General features: G+C 45.1%; 1 non-coding gene across 1 annotated transcript; it reads right to left on the reverse strand.

Moving 5' to 3' along the window:
* Window positions 1–398: 398 nt before the first annotated feature.
* On the reverse strand, window positions 399–536 carry LOC119928025. The gene has a single exon (XR_005450986.1). It is a non-coding gene; the product is annotated as a small nucleolar RNA SNORA7 (small nucleolar RNA).
* Between the last annotated feature and the right edge of the window lie 19,049 nt (window positions 537–19,585).

Raw genomic sequence — 19,585 nt, forward strand, 5'->3', positions numbered from 1 at the left:
CACTCTTCAGGGGTTAGATAGTCAACCAGTCGTATTTAAGCACTTACTGTGTGCAGAGCACTGTACTAAGTGCTTGGGAGAGTCTTGCCTTGTTTTTGGCTGTCGAGGCGTTACAGGCTCCATGGATGCATCTCTCCCAGAACTCCCCATCTCCATCTGAAACCATTCTGTTAGTGTATCCACAGAGTTTTCTTGGTAAAAATGCAGAAGCAGTCGACCACTGCCCTCCTTCGCGCAGAAAACTCGAATCTCCGCCCTCGACTCTCTCCGGTGCCGCAGCTGCCCAGCACAGGTGAGTTTTGACTTGGGTAGGGACTGTCTCTATATGTTGCCAACTTGTACTTCCCAAGCGCTTAGTACAGTGCTCTGCACACAGTAAGCGCTCAATAAATACAATTGATTGTAGCAGATTGCCTGCCACTCGCTAGTCACTGCCCAAGCTAGGAGTGGAATGGGTTTGCCTCTGCTTGACTCTCCCTCCAGTAGCTGATACTGGTAGGGTACTGGAAACTCTCCAGATGCCATCCTGAGAGGGGAGCTTGGGAGGATACACAATATAACAAGAAACATTCCCTACCCACAGTGAGTTTACAGTCTAGAGACCTACCTCAATTGCAGAGAAACAGGTGGTGCCTGCTTAGATTCTTTGCATTTTGTTCTTCAGACTTTTGGCACTTGCATCTATTATAAACATTGGGCAACTTCGTACGCTTTTTAGTTCTTGGCTTGTGTTCTCCATCTCTTTCATGGGCGTCATTATGAGCTCTACTAGGGTAATAAAGTCTGGTGTTTTGGACGTTATATAAAGTATAGCATCATTATTTCTCCACTTTGAACCAGGTTGGTTATCAGAATCAGTTCCAGAAATTCCAGTTTGTTTTGTTCGGGCCCATGTTTTACTTTAGTCTCCCAATCTCACCTCTGTTTGTGTGTGTCTGTATGTTTTGTGTATATGTGTGTGTCTGTGTGTTTAATTTAGCCAGAATGCTCTTCTAGCTAAGGAATCGGTGCAGTCATTATTAATAGTAAATGTTTATTGAGCACTGTTAATATATTAGGCACAGCAGCGTGGCTCGGTGGAAAGAGTACGGGCTTTGGAGTCAGAGGTCATGAGTTCAAATCCCGGCTCCACCAATTGTCAGCCGTGTGACTTTGGGCAAGGCACTTAACTTCTCTGTGCTTCAGTTGCCTCATCTGTAAAATAGGGATTAGGACTGTGAGCCCCATGTGGGGCAACCTGGCTTAACAAATACCATCATTATTATTATTCTCTGGGCCTCAGTTTCCTCTGAAGCTGTGAGCCCCACGTGGGACAGGGACTGTGTCCACTTCCATTTGCTTGTATCAACCCCAGTGCTTAGTTCAGTGCCCGGTACAGAGTAAGCATTTAACAAATACCATCATTATTATGATTATTATTACAAGTCTGTATTGCATCTGTCTCCTAAGGCTGCTTGGTGTGGGTTTAAATAAAGCCTTTTGATTTCATACAAGCCCCCCAACGTTCCCCCACAAATGGACTACTCCATTTGAACCCCACCAAGTATGACATTGCAGGGTATAAATTACTGAGTGTCAACAAGACATTTTTCAAATGACCTGATGGGATTTTACTTTAAAAAGAGATGCTTTTCTGTCAAGATTTATTAATATAAATGAGGGTTATTCCTATTAACAGTCAAGAATAGCGAACGCCTATCCTAAGGAGCTTCAAGGGGACAACCAAATAAATCAGTTGTATTTATTGAGCACTTAACGGTGTGCTGGGCACTGTACTAAGTGCTTGGGAGACTATAAAATAATAACATACATTCCCTGCCCACAAGAAGCTCACTTGTTATCCTGAAAATTTCTTTATTTTGAGCGTTCAATTAAAAATCAGGGCTAGAGTTGGTTCCACAACAGATATGGTTTAGTTAAAGGAAAATACGAGTAAAACTTTTTAAAAATTGTTTTTGTTTTGAAAAACAGCATGGCCTAATGGATAGAGCACGGTCCTGGGAGTCAGAAGGACCAGGATACAAATTCCAGCTCCTCCACTTGTCTGCTGTGTGACCTCATCATTTCACTTCTCTGGGCTTCAGTTACCTCATCTGTAAAATGGGAATTAAGACTGTGAGTCCCATGTGGGGACAGGGTTTGTGTCCAACTTGATTATCTTGTATCTATCCCAGTGCTTAGTACAGTGCCTGGTACATAGTAAGTGCTTAATAAATACCCCAGTTATTACAATTATTTTTTAGGGAAGCAATCTACGCCTGTCTCCCCTTCTCCCCACCCACCACCAACCCCCCGCCAAACACACACCTTATTCCCAAGCCCTGAAGTCCTGAATTCATACCCCAGGACCTGTCTGCCACCATGGAATCTGAGCACACAATTCTCTCTCAGTCTTCTGTGGCATAGAAGACAGTCCTCTGATCCTTAGGATACCGTTTGGGACCCAGGACCCTCTAGATTATAAGCTCGTTGTGGGTAGGGAATGTGTCTGTTATATTGGTAGATTGTACTAACCCAAGTGCTTAGTACAGTGCCCTGCACACAGTGAGTGCTCAGTAAATACGATTGACACACTCTTTTAGACTGTGAGCCCACTGTTGGGTAGGGACTGTCTCTATATGTTGCCAACTTGTACTTCCCAAGCGCCTAGTACAATGCTCTGCACACAGTAAGCGCTCAGTAAATATGATTGATTGATTGACTGACTGGCTGCCTGGAAGCTATGGTACTTACTCAAGTGGAGTCCAAGATGGATAGGCAGGTGGCGGGGCAGAATGGGTTGTAACAGGGATGTGAATGGAAAACAAACCAGAAGTTTGCTCTGAGTGGCGCTCAAGGTAGAAACAGGGCTTTTGGGAAGCTTTTTGGCTAATTTATTTGAAATTGTTTGCTCTTTTGAAATTCATTATTCTGAACTGACATAGTGTCACATGACACTCCAGAAATGGGTTTTCTGATAAGACTTTGGAACTTACGATGTGAAGCGATCAATTTGTTAACACGCTAGTTTGTGGTGTGGAGCGTACTGTAATTTCTGAATAAATGCAACAGGCTTAATTGTTCTATTTAAGTTCAGTGATCCTTTGTGAGTTTGGGCAGTACACAAAGTGTGGTACCTTGCCCTGAGGTTTGTCATTTACCAAGAGATGTCAGTTGAAGATGACTGTGGTAACGTTGAAAGTTTTCAATCTGGCTTTGGGTAGATTATGCTTTGACTCACCAGACCACTTGATGTATCTGCAGGGTGTAGGCATGTAGAGTTCTTCAGATGAAAATGATTTTTCCCAACTGTTCACAAGCAAACCTTGTGGTAGTGCATTGTACCCATGGAGCGCTCAGTAAATACTTTTAGTGCTACTGCTACTTAACATTCTTGAGGATTGAGGAGGGCTTACAAAACCAGTTAACAGAGCCACTAATCACCAACTCTGCCAGTTAATGCCAGGAGCCCTGACTTCATAATATATACCCATGCGGTGGGCAAAGACCATTTCAGGCTCTCCATCCCTTTGCCTTATTTATAATAATAATGGTATTTGTTAGGCGCTTACTATGTGTCAAGCACTGTTCTGAGCACTGGGGTAGATATAGTCTCTGCTCGACTTGCTGCCAGTCAAGGTTTTAGTGTCTAGGGAGGCTAATTTGGGGACAAGAGGAGAGCACAAAGCCACCTGGGCTATGGGTAAAAGCTATCAGCCGGATTTAGGAATGGACCAGTGAGAAGTCGTGTTCGAGGAAGAACGGGCATGACAATTCAGCTCAGATACTGTGAGCACAGTATTATGTTTTCCAACCCCACCGTGCTCTATCTCAGCAAAAACCCACCAAGGCTGATCCTCTTTTTGTCATTTAGCTAACGTGTCCTGTCCCATTAGTGCCTTAAGAGTAGAACTTTTTTCAACCTGGCATCATGATAGCCCAGGCAAAAAGAGCATTTTTTTTTTTTTTTACCCACAGCATTTGTTGGCATTTTCCAGTAGTAATATCTGACTGGGATCTACCTGATTATCTTGTATCTATCCCAGAGCTTAGTACAGGGCTTGAAAGATAGTAAGTGCTCAATGAATACCGTAATTATTATTCACTACTGTTATAATTATTGGTAATAATAATGATAATCATAATAATAATGTGGAGTAGAGAAAACCCATTTAGTCTTGGGGAAGCTTCTGACAGTAAAAATGAAACAGTATTTGGGTTGGAAGCCACAGTTTGTTTCAAGATTTTCTAAAAGTAACCTGAATGTAGTACAGAACAAATAACCCCTGCCAAAATCAACCCAAAACTTAGTAGGTAGAGAAATGGATTGAAAAAACTAACTTTGATTCAGTCAACTGAATTTCTACTTTGGTAAGTTTCATTCTGTGCAAAATTGTATTTATAATTGAAGACTCCATCCTAGTTATTTGAAGTAATGCAACATCTTTCAGGCAAGTACCTGAAGCATTTTTACCAATACTAGCGAATTCAGACACCCAGCAGTTGTCCCCCAACTTTCAGATCGGGAAGCTGAGGCCCTAAGTTAAGTAACCGGTGTGAATGTTTTAAAATACCCCAACTTCTTGGTCCCACTCTCACGTTAAAAGCTTTGTTTGTGGTTTTGCCCTGAAAGATTACAGATTTAAGGAGTTTCTTTCAAAGTTTGTATTTTTAGAGCCTTCCACTGAAAGCACTCGATGCGCCTCCCTCGGTCCAGAGACTTCAAGAACCCGGGCCAAAAAAAAAAATCGATAAAAGCGTTAGTTGGTTGGCACTGATGTGCACCCACTGGGTCGGGGTGCAGCAAACGTGTAGGCGGGGAGGGATGCAGCGTATTGTGAAGTGCACACAAAGGTTTTGCGTGTGCAGGGACCTATTTTCGGCTGAAGTGTCCACAGGACAGAGCCGAGGCCGTGCCATAGTGCCCTAACTCAGCAGGTGATTGCCTTGGTATGTGATGTTTGATCCAGGCTAATAGGATGGGTGGTTAATGGGGAGGAATGGATGGCGGGGATTCTAACTTTAAATTCATCTGAGCTGTTTTTGTGTATTCATTCACTAACAGATCTAGTCTAGTGAAAGGACTAGTCCCAACTCTGCCAGTGACCTGCTGGGTGACCTTGGGCCAGACTCTCAATCAATCGATGGCGTTTACCGTTGTGGGCAGGGATTTTCTCTCTTTGTTGCTGAATTGTACTTTCTAAGCGCTTAGTACAGTGCTCTGCCCACAATACACACTCAATAAATATGATTGAATGAATGAATTGAGTGCTTACTGTGTGCAGAGCACTGCACTAAGCATGTGGGAGAGTTCAGTACAGTAATTCTGGCTCTGCCACGTGTCTGCTGTATGACTTTGGGCAACTCACTTTGCTTCTCTGGGCCTCAGTTACCTCATCTGTACAATGGGGATTGAGTGTGAGTCCCATGTGGGACGGGGACTACATCCAAACTGATTAACTTGTATATACCCCAGCACTTAGGATAGTGCTTGGCACCTAGTAAGCGCATAACAAGTACCATTATTATTATTATTAGAGTTGGCAGATATGTTCCCTGTCCACAGAGAGCTTAGGGTCTAGAGGAGAAGCTTACCATCTGGATCTGGTACCTGGCTCTCCTGACTTCACAATGCTGCTGTTGGAATAAAGTGAGGAGTGATGTGCAATTACCTCCAGGAAAATAAAAGCACTGTACAAAAACAAGGTAGTAGCTGGACAGTTTGTGCCCAGGAATACACTTTGTATTTTTTGTTTGTTTTGTTTCTTTTGTTCGTTTTCATACACTTTGTATGAAAACATTTGCATAGTTCTGGCCAAAACACTGGGCTCTTGACACAAAATGTATTTTTGAGGCCTGAATTACCTGAATACTTTCCTAGTATAGATTCAGACCCTGTGCTACTCCCACATAAAACACGACTTTAAATCCAAGTGCTTATACTGTAGCCCTAGGGAATGCATCCTGGGTTAGCCAGCTTGGTGACCCAGGTTAATGAACCAGTTTTTCCACATCAGTTGCTTTTGCAGGCAGAGACCAGACCTCACCAGCAGACCTCTCTTTGAAGACAGCGGGCAGGCATAGAGTTACCAAGATCAATTCGGTCTCGTCAGCAAAGAGAGAAACACAGAGCCACAATTTTCCCATTCTCACCCAGGCACCTGTTCCCGCTTGGATCCCGCCGAGAGCATCAGTATAACTCAATTTCGCCACCCCCGCGCTTAGTACAGTGCCTGGCACATAGTAAGGACTTAACAAATACCACACATTATTATTAGTCCTGTTCTGTGGCCCTTTTCTGAATCCTGATCATTTTCACTAGGTCTTCATAGCTTAAAGGGAAGAGAGAGTTTGGACATATTTCTAGACAAATTAGTCAGAGAAAAAAACTCATTTTTGTTTCCCCCTGAATTTATCTGAGCAATTCAGAGAAAGTCACTTCCCTCCTTCACCTGCTCTAGACTGCTGAGCTTGTCCTCTAGACTGTAATCACGTTGTGGGCTGGGGATGTGTCTGTTTATTGTTATATTGTACTCTCCCAAGTGCTTAGTACAGTGCTCTGCACGCAGTAAGTGCTCAAATATGATTGAATGAATGAACTCCTGAATTATCCAAATAAATTAGGCCTATGTAGGCTTAACCATCAATTTCTAGACTGTGAGCCCACTGTTGGGTAGGGACCATCTCTATATGTTGCCAACTTGTACTTCCCAAGCGCTTAGTACAGTGCTCTGCACACAGTAAGCGCTCAATAAATACAATTGAATGAATGAATGAATTGGAGACCATCAGTTTTTTTATTATATAATCTATTACCTGTAGCAACTGGGGAAAACTTATTTCACAGCAGCTCATGGACTATGAGTTGAGTGCTAGAAATTTGGAAATGAAACAGTGTTGTAATTTTGCTATTATTTTGTAAAGTTGAAAGAAATTGATTTTATTACATTGTAGGGAACTATAAAATAGCACATCTCTCACCTTTCACAGTCCTTGTTGCTTACTTGGATGTCACAGTTGCATGCTTAAGTTAACAAAACAAGTTTCTTTGGATTTTTTTTTTTTTTGGTTTGTGTATTCACATGGAGGAAGAGGGCCAGAGAATAACTCTCCATTTTCCCCAAAGGGTCTGGTTTTCGGAGACTTCCCTGAAGTCTGGGTAAAATATCACTGTCCGCGCTTCAAACAAAGTATCTGCCAACTTTGAAAATATGCACGAGGCAGCAGAATAATCACAAAAATGCTCAGAATTTGCTCTGTATCTCTGAGACATTTTCTTCTTCAGCGTAGGAAAATGCTGGAAATCTGACCAGATTCCTCTAGCATCTGTTTGGACAGCCAAAATTAATTTTTCATTTCCTGTTCTTTTTTGGGCAACAATTTCTAATAACTTGAACCGCTGCCTCCTCTTTTGGTTTTGGCTGTCCTCTTTTGGATGAATCAAATGAGAAGCAGCGTCGCATAATGTTTGGAACACGGGCCTGGAAGCCAGAAGGTCACGGATTCTGATTCTGGCTCCACCACTTGTCTGCTGTGTGACTTTGGGCAAGTCACTTCACTTCTCTGGGCCTCAGTGACCTCATCTGGAAGATGGGACTTGAGACTGTGAACCCCACATGGGACAGGCACTGTGTCCAACTCGATTTGCTTGTCTCCACTCCAGCGCTCAGTACAGTGTCTGGCATAGAGTAAGCTCTTAACAAATGCAATCATTATTATTATGAAGAGGGGGGCTGACCTCAGAAGAAGAGGGGCAGGGAAGCAGTGTGGCTTTAGTGGCAAGAGCACAGGCTTGGGAATCAGAGGTCGTGGGTTCTAATTCTGACTCCACCACCTATCAGCTGTGTGACTTTGGGCAAGTCACTTAACTTCTTTTAGACTGTGAGCCCACTGTTGGGTAGGGACTGTCTCTATATGTTGCCAACTTGTACTTCCCAAGCGCTTGGTACAGTGCTCTGCACACAGTAAGCGCTCAATAAATGATTCTCTGTGCCTCACTTATCTCATCTGTAAAACGGGGATTAAGACTGTGAGCCCCACATGGGACAAACTGATTACCTTTAATAATAATGGCATTTATTAAGCGCTTACTATGTGCAAAGCACTGTTCTAAGCGCTGGAGAGGTTACAAGGTGATCAGGTTGTCCCACAGGGGGGACTCACAGTCTTCATCCCCATTTTACGGATGAGGTAACTGGGGCACAGAGAAGTGAAGTGACTTGCCCAAAGTCACACAGCTAATTGGCAGAGCCGGGATTTGAACCCACGACCTCTGACTCCAAAGCCCACGCTCCTTCCCACTGAGCGACGCTGCTTCTCTTATATACCTTGTCTCTTCCTCCTGCACTTAGAACAGTGCTTGGCACATAGTAAACGCTTAACGAACGCCATCATTATTATTGCGGCTGGGCAGAGCTTCTGCTTTCTGAATAATGGGAATTCAGTTTTCAGTCCCCTAGGGAATTGGAGGAGCTGGGAATGTCAGCCTTGTTTAGTTAGACAAAAAGGGCCTTTATCAAGCCGCTTAACCCGAGATGTGATCACGGAGTTGACGACTAGCCTATCTCCAATCTTGGGACTCTTGTCTTGCCAAAGGAATATAACCTCACTTTCCCACACTTCTAACAACTCCTACATCGGTCGTTGCTTTTTGTTTTCTTTTCCAAGCGGAGGCCAGGAGAGGGAGCAACGTCTATTGAACGGTAGGAACGGATACCAGTGATTGCTCTGTAGAATTGACCCTCAGTTGCTTCCAATGATTTGCTGGAATTTGCCGGAATTTGCTGGAATTTTTGCTGCCTGCATGGGGCCAAACGGTTTATTTGAGAGAGTTCTAGAAGGAAAGTTGATTTCTGCCCGAATATGTATCCATAGTCCATACCATTGATTGCCTTAATGGTAGCGGTTGTAATATTAGTACTTATTGAGCATCATTCATTCATAAGCGCTTAGTACAGTGCTCTGCACACAGTAAGCGCTCAATAAATACGATTGATTGATTGATTCATTCATTCATTCGTTGAGAAGCAGCATGGCTCAGTGAGAAGTAGCATGGCTCAGTGGAAAGAGCACAGGCTTTGGAGGCAGAGTTCATGGGTTCGGATCCTGGCTCCACCACATGTCTGCTGTGTGACCTTGGGCAAGTCACTTAACTTCTCTGAGCCTCAGTTATCTCATCTGGAAAATGGGGATTAAGACTGTGAGCCCCATGTGGGGCAACCTGATCACCTTGTATCCCCCCAGCGCTTAGAACAGTGCTTTGCACATAGTAAGCGCTTAACAAAAAATGCCATTATTATTATTAGTATTTATTGAGCGCTTACTGTGTGCAGAGCACTGGACTAAGCGCTTGGGAAGGACAGGTTGGCAACATCTAGAGACGGTCTCCACCCAACAGTGGGCTCACAGTCTAGAAGGGGGAGACAGACCACAAAACAAAACATAGTAACAAAGTAAAATAAATAGAATAAGTATGTACAAATAAAAAAAATAGAGTAATAAATACGTACAGACATATATACATATATACAGGTGCTGTGGGGAGGGGAAGGAGGTAAGGCGGGAGGGATGGGGAGGGGGAGGAGGGGGAGAGGAAGGAGGGGGAGAGGAAGGAGGGGGCTCAGTCTGGGAAGGCCTCCTGGAGGAGGTGATCACTTGGTTCAGTGTGCTAAACTAGGTGCCTGGGAAATACAGAATAAAGGAATGACAGATTCTCCACCCCACAAGCAGCTGACACTGTAACAGGGAAGACAGACCAAGCCACCATGCTTGGAGCAGCAAGGCTTAGTAAATAGAGCTTGGGCCTGGGAATCAGAAGATTATGGGTTCTAATCCCAGCTCCGCCGCATGTCTGCTGTGTGACCTTGGCCAAGTCACTTCACTTCTCTGGACCTGAGTTACTCTTAATGGGTATTAAGAGTGTGAGCCTTGTGTGGTACAGGGACTGTGTCCAACCTGACTACCTTAGAACAGTGCTTGGTACATAGTGAGCACTTAACAAGTACCACAAGTAACAAGCCCCACGTGGGACAGGGGCTGTGTCCAACCCGGTTTGCCTATAGCTACCCCAGCCCTTAGTACAGTGCCTGGCACACAGTACACATAAATACCATGATTATCTGCCTGATTAACAAAGCATTTCAGCTTCTGTGGCAAGGGCAGTCAGTTGGGCGGGTATCGGAGGAGGCATCCCATGGCATACCCTAGTGTTTGCCAACCCACTGGGCCCCAAGGGGACTAGTAGCCTCTATGCTGCAAGGTCATCCCTCTAAATTGTAAGCTTGTTGTGGGCAGGGGCTGTGTCTGCAAACTTTATTATAGGGTAGTCTCCCAAGCACACAGTAAGGACTCAGTAAATATGATTGAGTGACTGACTGGACTGAAATGTGTTTACCCATTCTGGAGTATGGGCACTAATAATTAATGGGCATTAATGGCAAAGGCAGGCAAATGGGTCCAGTAAAATAACGGGTTGAATTTGCGATCTGCCCGGCATCTGGTCAGTCCTGGGCAGACAGGGATCTTGGTCATGTTTCTCCACCCATGCCTAGAATCAATCAGTCGTCTGCTGTGTGACTTTGGGCAAGTCACTTCTCTGGGCCTCCGTTCCCTCATCTGTAAAATGGGGAGTGAAACTGTGATCCCCATGTGTGTGTCCAACCCAGTTTGCTCATAACCACCCCAGCGTTTTGTACAGTGCCTGCTACATAGTAAGCGCTTAACAAATACCACAATTATTATTATCAGTTGTATGTATTGGGCACTTACTGTGTGCAGGGTACTGTACTGAGCGCTCGGGAAAATACAATACAACAGAGTCGATAGACACGTTCCCTGTCCACAGTGAGCTTCCTTTCTAGAGGAGACAAGGGCATGAGTGTTGAATGCTTCTAGCAGGGGTAATGACAGTAGAATTGCTAGCAAGCTCATCAAAGGAGGCTAAAGTTTTGGACCATATTGTCCCAGCTGGACTTCATTTGCCAGAACAGTGCTAATTGGGGCTCCCAGTGACCAGGCAGGTATGCTTGAGGATCGCTTCCACACGGGCACACCTGGTTGCATTTAGGCAATGCCCAATTATCAGCTGATAGCCAGAGGTTCTGGCATCCCTACCGTCCCCCAGCTCCAACGCTGCAGCGGGGCTGGGATTCACACTGTCCTGTTGGACAATGCCAGTGGGCGGGGGATTCAGAAGCTGGCAGGTAAGATGGCACTGGGGGGTCTGAGGCAAGGGCAGAGCTACTGGGGCTTGGTTTGGTCCACAAAGCTCACCGTTGTGAGCAGTGGGAGTTGAGTCTTTAGACTGTGAGCCCACTGTTGGGTAGGGACTGTCTCTATATGTTGCCAACTTGTACTTCCCAAGCGCTTAGTACAGTGCTCTGCACACAGTAAGCGCTCAATAAATACGATTGATTGAGTTGTGGGCACAAACAATATTTCTGCTGAAAAATCTCCCCTCTTCCTCCCTCCCTCCCCCCAAAATGTGTGACTCTGGGCAAGTCACTTCACTTCTCTGTGCCTCAGTTCCCTCATCTGTAAAATGGGGATTAAGACTGTGAGCCCCACGTGGGACAACCTGATCACCTTGTAACCTCCCCAGCACTTAGAACAGTGCTTTGCACATAGTATGTGCTTAATAAATGCCATTAAAAAAAAACAACCCATGATTACTTCATGGGGCTACATCCACTGTGCCATGTTTGTAGATAATGACAGGCTCCCTCAGCAACTGGATCTTTGCAACTTCTGATTAGTGCTCAAAAACAAGAGCTCAGTAAATCCTGGAACAGGGAGAGACTTAATCTCGGGCTAGAGCCTGGCTATTGAGTTCCACAAAATAACATTTTGAAAAAGGTAATGAAGCAGTGTGGTGTAATGGATAGAGCACGGGCCTTGGGGGTCAGAAGGACCTGGAATCAATCAATCAATCAATCATATTTATTGAGCACTTACTGTGTGCAGAGCACTGTACTAAGCGCTTGGGAAGCACAAGTTGGCAGCACACAGAGATGGTCCCTACCCAACAGTGGGCTCACAGTCTAGAAGGGGGAGACAGAGAACAAAACAAAACATATTAACAAAATAAGATAAATAGAATAGATACGTACAAGCAAGATAAATAAATAGAGTAATAAATATGTACAAACATATATACATATATACAGGTGCTGTGGGGAAGGGAAGGAGGTAAGGCAGGGGGGATGGAGAGGGGGAGGAGGGGGAGGCTCCACCACTTGTCCGCTGTACTCTCCCAAGTGCTTAGTACAGTGTTTTGCACACAGTAAGTGCTCAATAAATATGACTGAATGAGTGTGACCTTGGGCAAATCACTTCTCTGTGCCTCAGTTACTTCATCTGTAAAATGGAGATTAAGAATGTGAGCCCAATGTGGGACAGGGACTGTTTCCAATCTGATTAACTTGTATCTACCCCAGCGCTTAGTAGAGTGCCTGGCACATAGCAAGCACTTAACAAATAATAGTAATAATAATAATAATGATGGCATTTGTTAAGCACTTACTATGTGCAAAGCACTGTTCTAAGCGCTGGGGAGGATACAAGGTGATCACACTGTCCCACGTAGGGCTCACAGTCTTCATCCCCATTTTACAGATGAGGGAACTGAGGCTCAGAGAAGTTAAGTGACTTGCCCAAAGTCACACAGCAGACATGTGGGGGAGCTGGGATTAGAACCCTTGACCTCTGACTCCCAAGCCCGTGCTCTTTCCTCTGAACCATACTGCTTCTCTAAATACAATTAAAATAACAAAAAACACCATGCTAGACATTGTACTCAGGCATCAGAACACACGGAACTGGAAATCAAAATCAAGCACGCTTCCTCGTTATGCTCTAAAGAATTGCCCTCCCTGAGTTGGTCTTAGTATTACTAATCATATTTATTGAGTGCTTTACTGTGTGCACTTGTATATATTCGTACAGATGTATTATTCTATTTATTTTACCTGTACTTATTTACTATTCTATTTATTTTGTTTATGATGTGCATCTAGCTTTAATTCTATTTGTTCTGACGATTTTGACCCCTGTCTACATGTTTTGCTTTGTTGCCCGTCTCCCCTTTCTAGACTGTGAGCCCATTGTTGGGTAGGGACCGTCTCTATCTGTTGCCGACTTGTACTTCCCAAGCGCTTAGTACGGCGCTCTGCGCACAGTAAGCGCTCAATAAATACGATTGAATGACTGAATGAATGCAAAGCACTGTACTAAGCGCTTAGTAATAATAATAATGATAAGTGCTCACTATGTGCCAAGCACTGTTTTAAGTGCTGGGGTAGATACAAGCTGATCAGGTTGGACACAGTCCCTGTCCCACATCGGTCTTAATTACCGTTTTACAGATACGAGGGAACTGAGGCACGGAGAAGTTAAGCGACTTAAAGTGACTTACCCAAATTCACACAACAAGGAAGGGGTGGAGCCGGCATCAGAACCCAGATCCTCTTGATGATTCCCGGGACTGTGCTCTATCCCCTAGGCTACACTGCTTTTCTTGGGACAACTGGATTGATGTGGATATGTGGGCTGTCCTGAGTGGGGTCCGCCCGTCTGACACTTGCCGGGGACTTTGGTGACCAAAGTCACAGCTTCTGGGTGTTCACGCCACCCCCTCACTGGGCAAGTGCCAAAGAGAAGAGTTGGCCATCTTTCTTGCTCTTTCTCTCTCTTTCTGATAAAGGAACGTGGCTTTGTGCAGGTGGATTTCTTGTCCCTTTCCCTTATTCAAGATAGGATTACCGGTGAAGATGGGCATGGAACGGCGGGGGAAGGAAATGCCTTGAGCGTGTGAATCAGAAGGCCGGCCCGCAGATAAGGAGTGAAAGGAAAGACGGCGCAGAGTTGGAAGCAGAGCGAAGGGGAGATCTACCTGATAGAAGCAGGTGGACACAAAGGGCGAAGTGATAGAGCCTGGGCCCAGTTGGTGGAGAAGGACGACATTTGTTCAAGAGAACAAGGAGGAGCAATTGAAGGCTTTTGAGGATGGGAGTAACGTGAGCGACGGTAACGTCAAGCAGGATCTGGACTGGCAATTTAATGAAAGGACAGAAGAGAAAGCAGGGACCGGGGATTGTAGAGGAAGTGGCTGTTTGAACTGGGGGGAATAAAAGGAGACCTGAAGTGCCTTGAATGAGTGGTGATGGTGAATCGCAGGGAGGTCGCTAAGAGAGTTAGAGAAGCAGCGAGGCTTAGTGGATAGAGCACAGGCCTTGGAGTCCGAAAGACCTGGATTCTAGGCTGTCCATCACCTCGCCCCCTCCCACCTCACCTCCCTTCTCTCCTTCTACAGCCCAGCCCGCACCCTCCGCTCCTCTGCTGCTAATCTCCTCACTGTACCTCATTCTCGCCTGTCCCGCCATCGACCCCGGGCCTGGAATGCCCTCCCTCTGCCCATCCGCCAAGCTAGCTCTCTTCCTCCCTTCAAGGCTCTACTGAGAGCTCACCTCTTCCAGGAGGCCTTCCCAGACTGAGCCCCTTCCTTCCTCTCCCCCTCGTCCCCCTCTCCATCCCCCCATCTTGTCTCCTTCCCTTCCCCACAGCACCTGTATATATGTATATATGTTTGTACATATTTATTACTCTATTTATTTATATATTTATTTATTTATTTTACTTGTACATATCTATTCTATTTATTTTATTTTGTTGGTATGTTCAGTTTTGTTCTCTGTCTCCCCCTTTTAGACTGTGAGCCCACTGTTGGGTAGGGACTGTCTCTATATGTTGCCAACTTGTACTTCCCAGCGCTTAGTACAGTGCTCTGCACACAGTAAGCGCTCAATAAATATGATTGATGATAATCCCGGTTCCGCCACGTGTCTGCTATGTGACCCTGGGCAAGTCACTTCACTTCTCTGGGCCTCAGTTATCTCATCTGGAAAATGAGGATTAAGAGCGTGAGCACATGGGACAGGGACCGTGCCCAGACTCATAAACTTGTATCTACCCCAGCGCTTAGAACAGTACTTTTTTTTCTGATGGCATTTATTAAGCGCTTACTATGTGCAAAGCACTGTTCTAAGCGCTGGGGAGGTTACAAGGTGATCAGGCTGTCCCACGGGGGGCTCACAATCTTACTCCCCATCTTACAGTTACATCTTACTCCCCCGGGCCTGGAATGCCCTCCCTCTGCCCATCCGCCAAGCTAGCTCTCTTCCTCCCTTCAAGGCCCTGCTGAGAGCTCACCTCCTCCAGGAGGCCTTCCCAGACTGAGCCCCTTCTTTCCTCTCCCCCTCGTCCCCCTCTCCATCCCCCCGTCTTACCTCCTTCCCTTCCCCACAGCACCTGTATATATGTATATATGGTTGTACATATTTATTACTCTATTTATTTATTTATTTATTTATTTATTTATTTTACTTGTACATTTCTATCCTACTTATTTTATTTTGTTGGTATGTTTGGTTCTGTTCTCTGTCTCCCCCTTTTAGACTGTGAGCCCACTGTTGGGTAGGGACTGTCTCTATGTGATGCCAATTTGTACTTCCCAAGCGCTTAGTACAGTGCTCTGCACATAGTAAGCGCTCAATAAATACGATTGATTGATTGATTGATTGATTACAGTTGAGGTCACTGAGGCACAGAGAAGTTAAGTGACTTGCCCAAAGTCACACAGCTGACAATTGGTGGAGCCAGGATTTGAACTCCTGACTTCTGACTCCAAAGCCCGTGCTCTTTCCCCTGAGCCACGCTACTTGGCACATAGTAAGCACTAAACAAGTACCGTAAATACTATTATTAAATATCAGCCCTGTCCAGCCCCAGAGCTTCCTTTCTGGCGCTCAGAGCCAACCATGGGCCGATTCAACAGTAACCGCTAGCCTGTGGCTGTTGTCGGCGTCACAGTGGGGTGGGAGGTTGAGCTCGTCTCTAGACGGTAAACTCGTTGCGGGCAGGGAACAAGTCTGTTTACTGTTATATTGTAATAACAATAATGATGATGATGGCATTTATTAAGCGCTTACTATGTGCAAAGCACTGTTCTAAGCGCTGGGGAGGTAACAAGGTGATCAGGTTGTCCCACGGGGGGCTCACAGTCTTAATCCGCAGATGAGGTAACTGAGGCCCAGAGAAGTTAAATGACTTATCCAATGTCACACAGCTGACAATTGTTGGAGCCGGGATTTGAACCCATGACCTCTGACTCCAAAGCCCAGGCTCTTTCCACCGAGCCAGGGACTCTCCCAAGCCCTTGGTATGGTGCTCTGCGTACGGTAAGTGCTCAATAAATACGATTGACGACTGATTGAGTGGACCCACAACTACCGGGGAGGAGCTGTCCTAGGCGGAGGTGGCCCCAAAGCAATAATGATGGCATTTGTAATAATAATAATAACGATAGTGATGGCATTTATTAAGCGCTTACTATGTGCAAAGCACTGTTCTAAGCCCTGGGGAGGTTACAAGGTGATCAGGTTGTCCCACGGGGGGCTCACAGTCTTCATCCCCATTTTACAGATGAGGTCACTGAGGCCCAGAGAAGTGTAGTGACTTGTCCAAAGTCACACAGGTGGCAATTGGCGGAGCCGGGATTTGAACCCACGACCCCTGACGCCAAAGCCCGGGCTCTTTCCACTGAGCCACGCCGCTAAGCGCTTACTGTGTGCAAAGCCCTGTTCTAAGCGCTGAACAGGTTGGATCTGGTCTGCAGATTGCCTTTTGCCCACCCTGGAGATAGAGATATCAGAGATTGACATCACAGGAGTGGGAGTCAGAGGACCTGGGTTCTAATACCGACCCTGCCACTGTGGGAGACCCTGGGCAAGTCACCCCACTTCTCTGAGCCTCAGTTTCTTCAGAGGTCACGGGTTCTAATCCTGACTCCACCACTTGTCAGCTGTGTGACCTTGGGCAAGCCACTTAACTTCTCTGTGCCTCAGTTACCTCATCTGTAAAATGGGGATGAAGACTGTGAGCCCCATGTGGGACAACCTGATCACCTTGTATCCCCCCAGTGCTCAGGACGGTGCTTCACACATAGTAAGCGCTTAACAAATACCATTATTATTATTATTATTATTCTCCCTTCAACTTAGACCATGACCCCTATGTGGGACAGGGGCTGTGTTCCATCTGATTATCTTGTATCTACCCCAGCTTTTAGAAAAATGCTTGACACGTAGGAATCGTAAGCGCTTATTAAGAGAAGCAGTTTTGCCTATTGAAGAGAGCAAGGTCCTGGGTTCTAGTCCCGACTCCTCCACTTGTCTGTTGTGTGACCTTGGGCAAATCACTTCACTTCTCTGTGCCTCAGTTCCCTCATCTGTAAAATGGGGATTAAGACTGTGAGTCCTAGGTGGGACAGGGACTATGTTCAACCTGATTATCTTGCATCTTACCCCGGTGCTTAGAGCAGTGCCTGGCATAGTAAGCACTTAACAAATACTACAATGATTATTAATACTGAAAAGCGGCTTTTAAATGGTGTTTATCATCATTAATAATAACAGTAATAACTACATTTAAAGTGGAATATTCTGGGAGAGACTGGAGTCTCTGAATACTTACTACTTTCTAGGAAAACATTTGGAAGTTCTGGCAAATATAACAGGAGTTTTAGGGAAGTCTAGGAATAAACCACATGCCTCTTTCTGCTAGACAATTTTCCCCTTTATGCCTGTTACCTCATCTGTAGAATGGGGATTAAGACTGTGAGCCCCCCATGGGACAACCTGATCACCTGTAACCTCCCCAGCACTTAGAACAGTGCTTTGCACATAGTAAGCGCTTAACAAATGCCATTATTATTATTATTATTATTATTATTATTATTAACTACCATTAAAAAAGTCACTTTTCAGTCCAAGGTGTGTCTTCCTCTTGTGATCACCTTCTCTCTTCCCCTTCCATCCCCCTAGATTGTAAGCTCAGTGTGGGCAGGTATCGTGACTACCAACTTTATTGTATTGTACTCCCCCAACCACTTAGTACAGTTCTCTGCACCAAGTAAACACTCAAGAAGTACCATTGATATATTGTTTTAATTGTATTTGTTAAGCACTCGTCATTGTTGTCTTATGCTGTTGAGTCAGGTCTGACCCAATGCGACTCCATGGACACATCTCTCCCAGAATGCCCCACCTCCATCTGCAATCGTTCTGGTAGTGGATCCAGAACAATTTATTACCCTATTTATTTATTTATTACTCTATTTATTTATTACTCTATCTCTATAACTCTATTTATTTATTACTCCATTTATTTATGTATTTATTTTACTTGTACATATCTATTCTATTTATTTTATTTTGTTAGTATGTTTGGTTTTGTTCTCTGTCTCCCCCTTTTAGACTGTGAGCCCACTGTTGGGTAGGGACTGTCTCTATATGTTGCCAACTTGTACTTCCCAAGCGCTTAGTACAGTGCTCTGCACACAGTAAGCGCTCAATAAATACGATTGATTGATTGATTGGTTAAGCACTTACTGTGTGTCAAACACCATTCTGAGCACTGTGGTAGATACAGGTTAATTAGGTTGGACCCCATCCCTGTCCTGTGGCTCTCACAGTATAAGTGGGCGGGAGAACAGGAGAACTGAGGCACTGAGAAGTGACTGGCCCAAGGTCACACAGGAAGCCATTGGCAGAGGCACGATTAGAACACAGGTCCTCTTGCTCCCAGGCTTTTACTCTTTTCACTAGGCCATGCTCCTTCTCCATTTCTAGACTGTGAGCCTGCTGTTGGGTAGGGACTGTCCCTATATGTTGCCAATTTGTATTTCCCAAGCACTTAGTACAGTGCTCTGCACACAGTAAGCGCTCAATAAATACGATTGAATGAATGAATTCTCTGAATGTTAATCCATCGGTGATATTTACCGAGTGCTTGGTTCAGAGCTCTGATGTAGGCACTTGTTAGAGTAGAGTTGGTACAGAGATCCCTGACCTCAGGGAGCTTGCATTCGAATGGAGCTTTCTGGTCACTGGGCCTGCACCAAGTCCATGTTGTTGAAGTCTTTTGTCTTGCTTCTGTCAATAATAATAATAGTAATAATGATGGTATTTATTGAGCACTTACTATGTGCAAAGCACTGTTCTAAGCGCTGGGATAGATACAAGGTAATCAAGTTGTCCCACGTGGGGCTCACAGACTTAATCCTCATTTTCCAGATGAGGTAACTAAGGCCCAGTGAAGTTATGTGACTTGCCCAGTCACACAGCTGACAAGTGGCGGAGCCAGAATTTGAACCCATGACCTCTGACTCCAAAGCCCGGGGTCTTTCCACTGAGCCACGCTGCTTCTTGAGCCACACTGCTTCTTGAGCCACGCTGCTTCAATCAGTCAGGGGTGTTGACCACTTACTGTGTGAAGAGCACTGTACCAAGCACTTGGGAGAGTACAATGCAACAGAGTCGGTAGTAATAGTAACAATAATAATTGTGGTATTTGTTAAGCACTTACTATGTGTCGACCACTGTCCTTAGCGCAAGGGAAGATACAGGATAATCAGGTTGGACAGTCTCTGTCCCACACAGGACTCAGAAACTAGGTAGGGAGGAAAACAGACATTGAATCCTCATTTTACAGGTAAGGTAACAGAGGCTCAGAGAAGTGAAGTGACTTGCCCAAAGTCACACAGCTGGCACGT

Source organism: Tachyglossus aculeatus, chromosome 4 (genome assembly GCF_015852505.1).
Source record: "Tachyglossus aculeatus isolate mTacAcu1 chromosome 4, mTacAcu1.pri, whole genome shotgun sequence".
In the NCBI taxonomy this organism is placed as follows: Eukaryota; Metazoa; Chordata; class Mammalia; order Monotremata; family Tachyglossidae; genus Tachyglossus; species Tachyglossus aculeatus.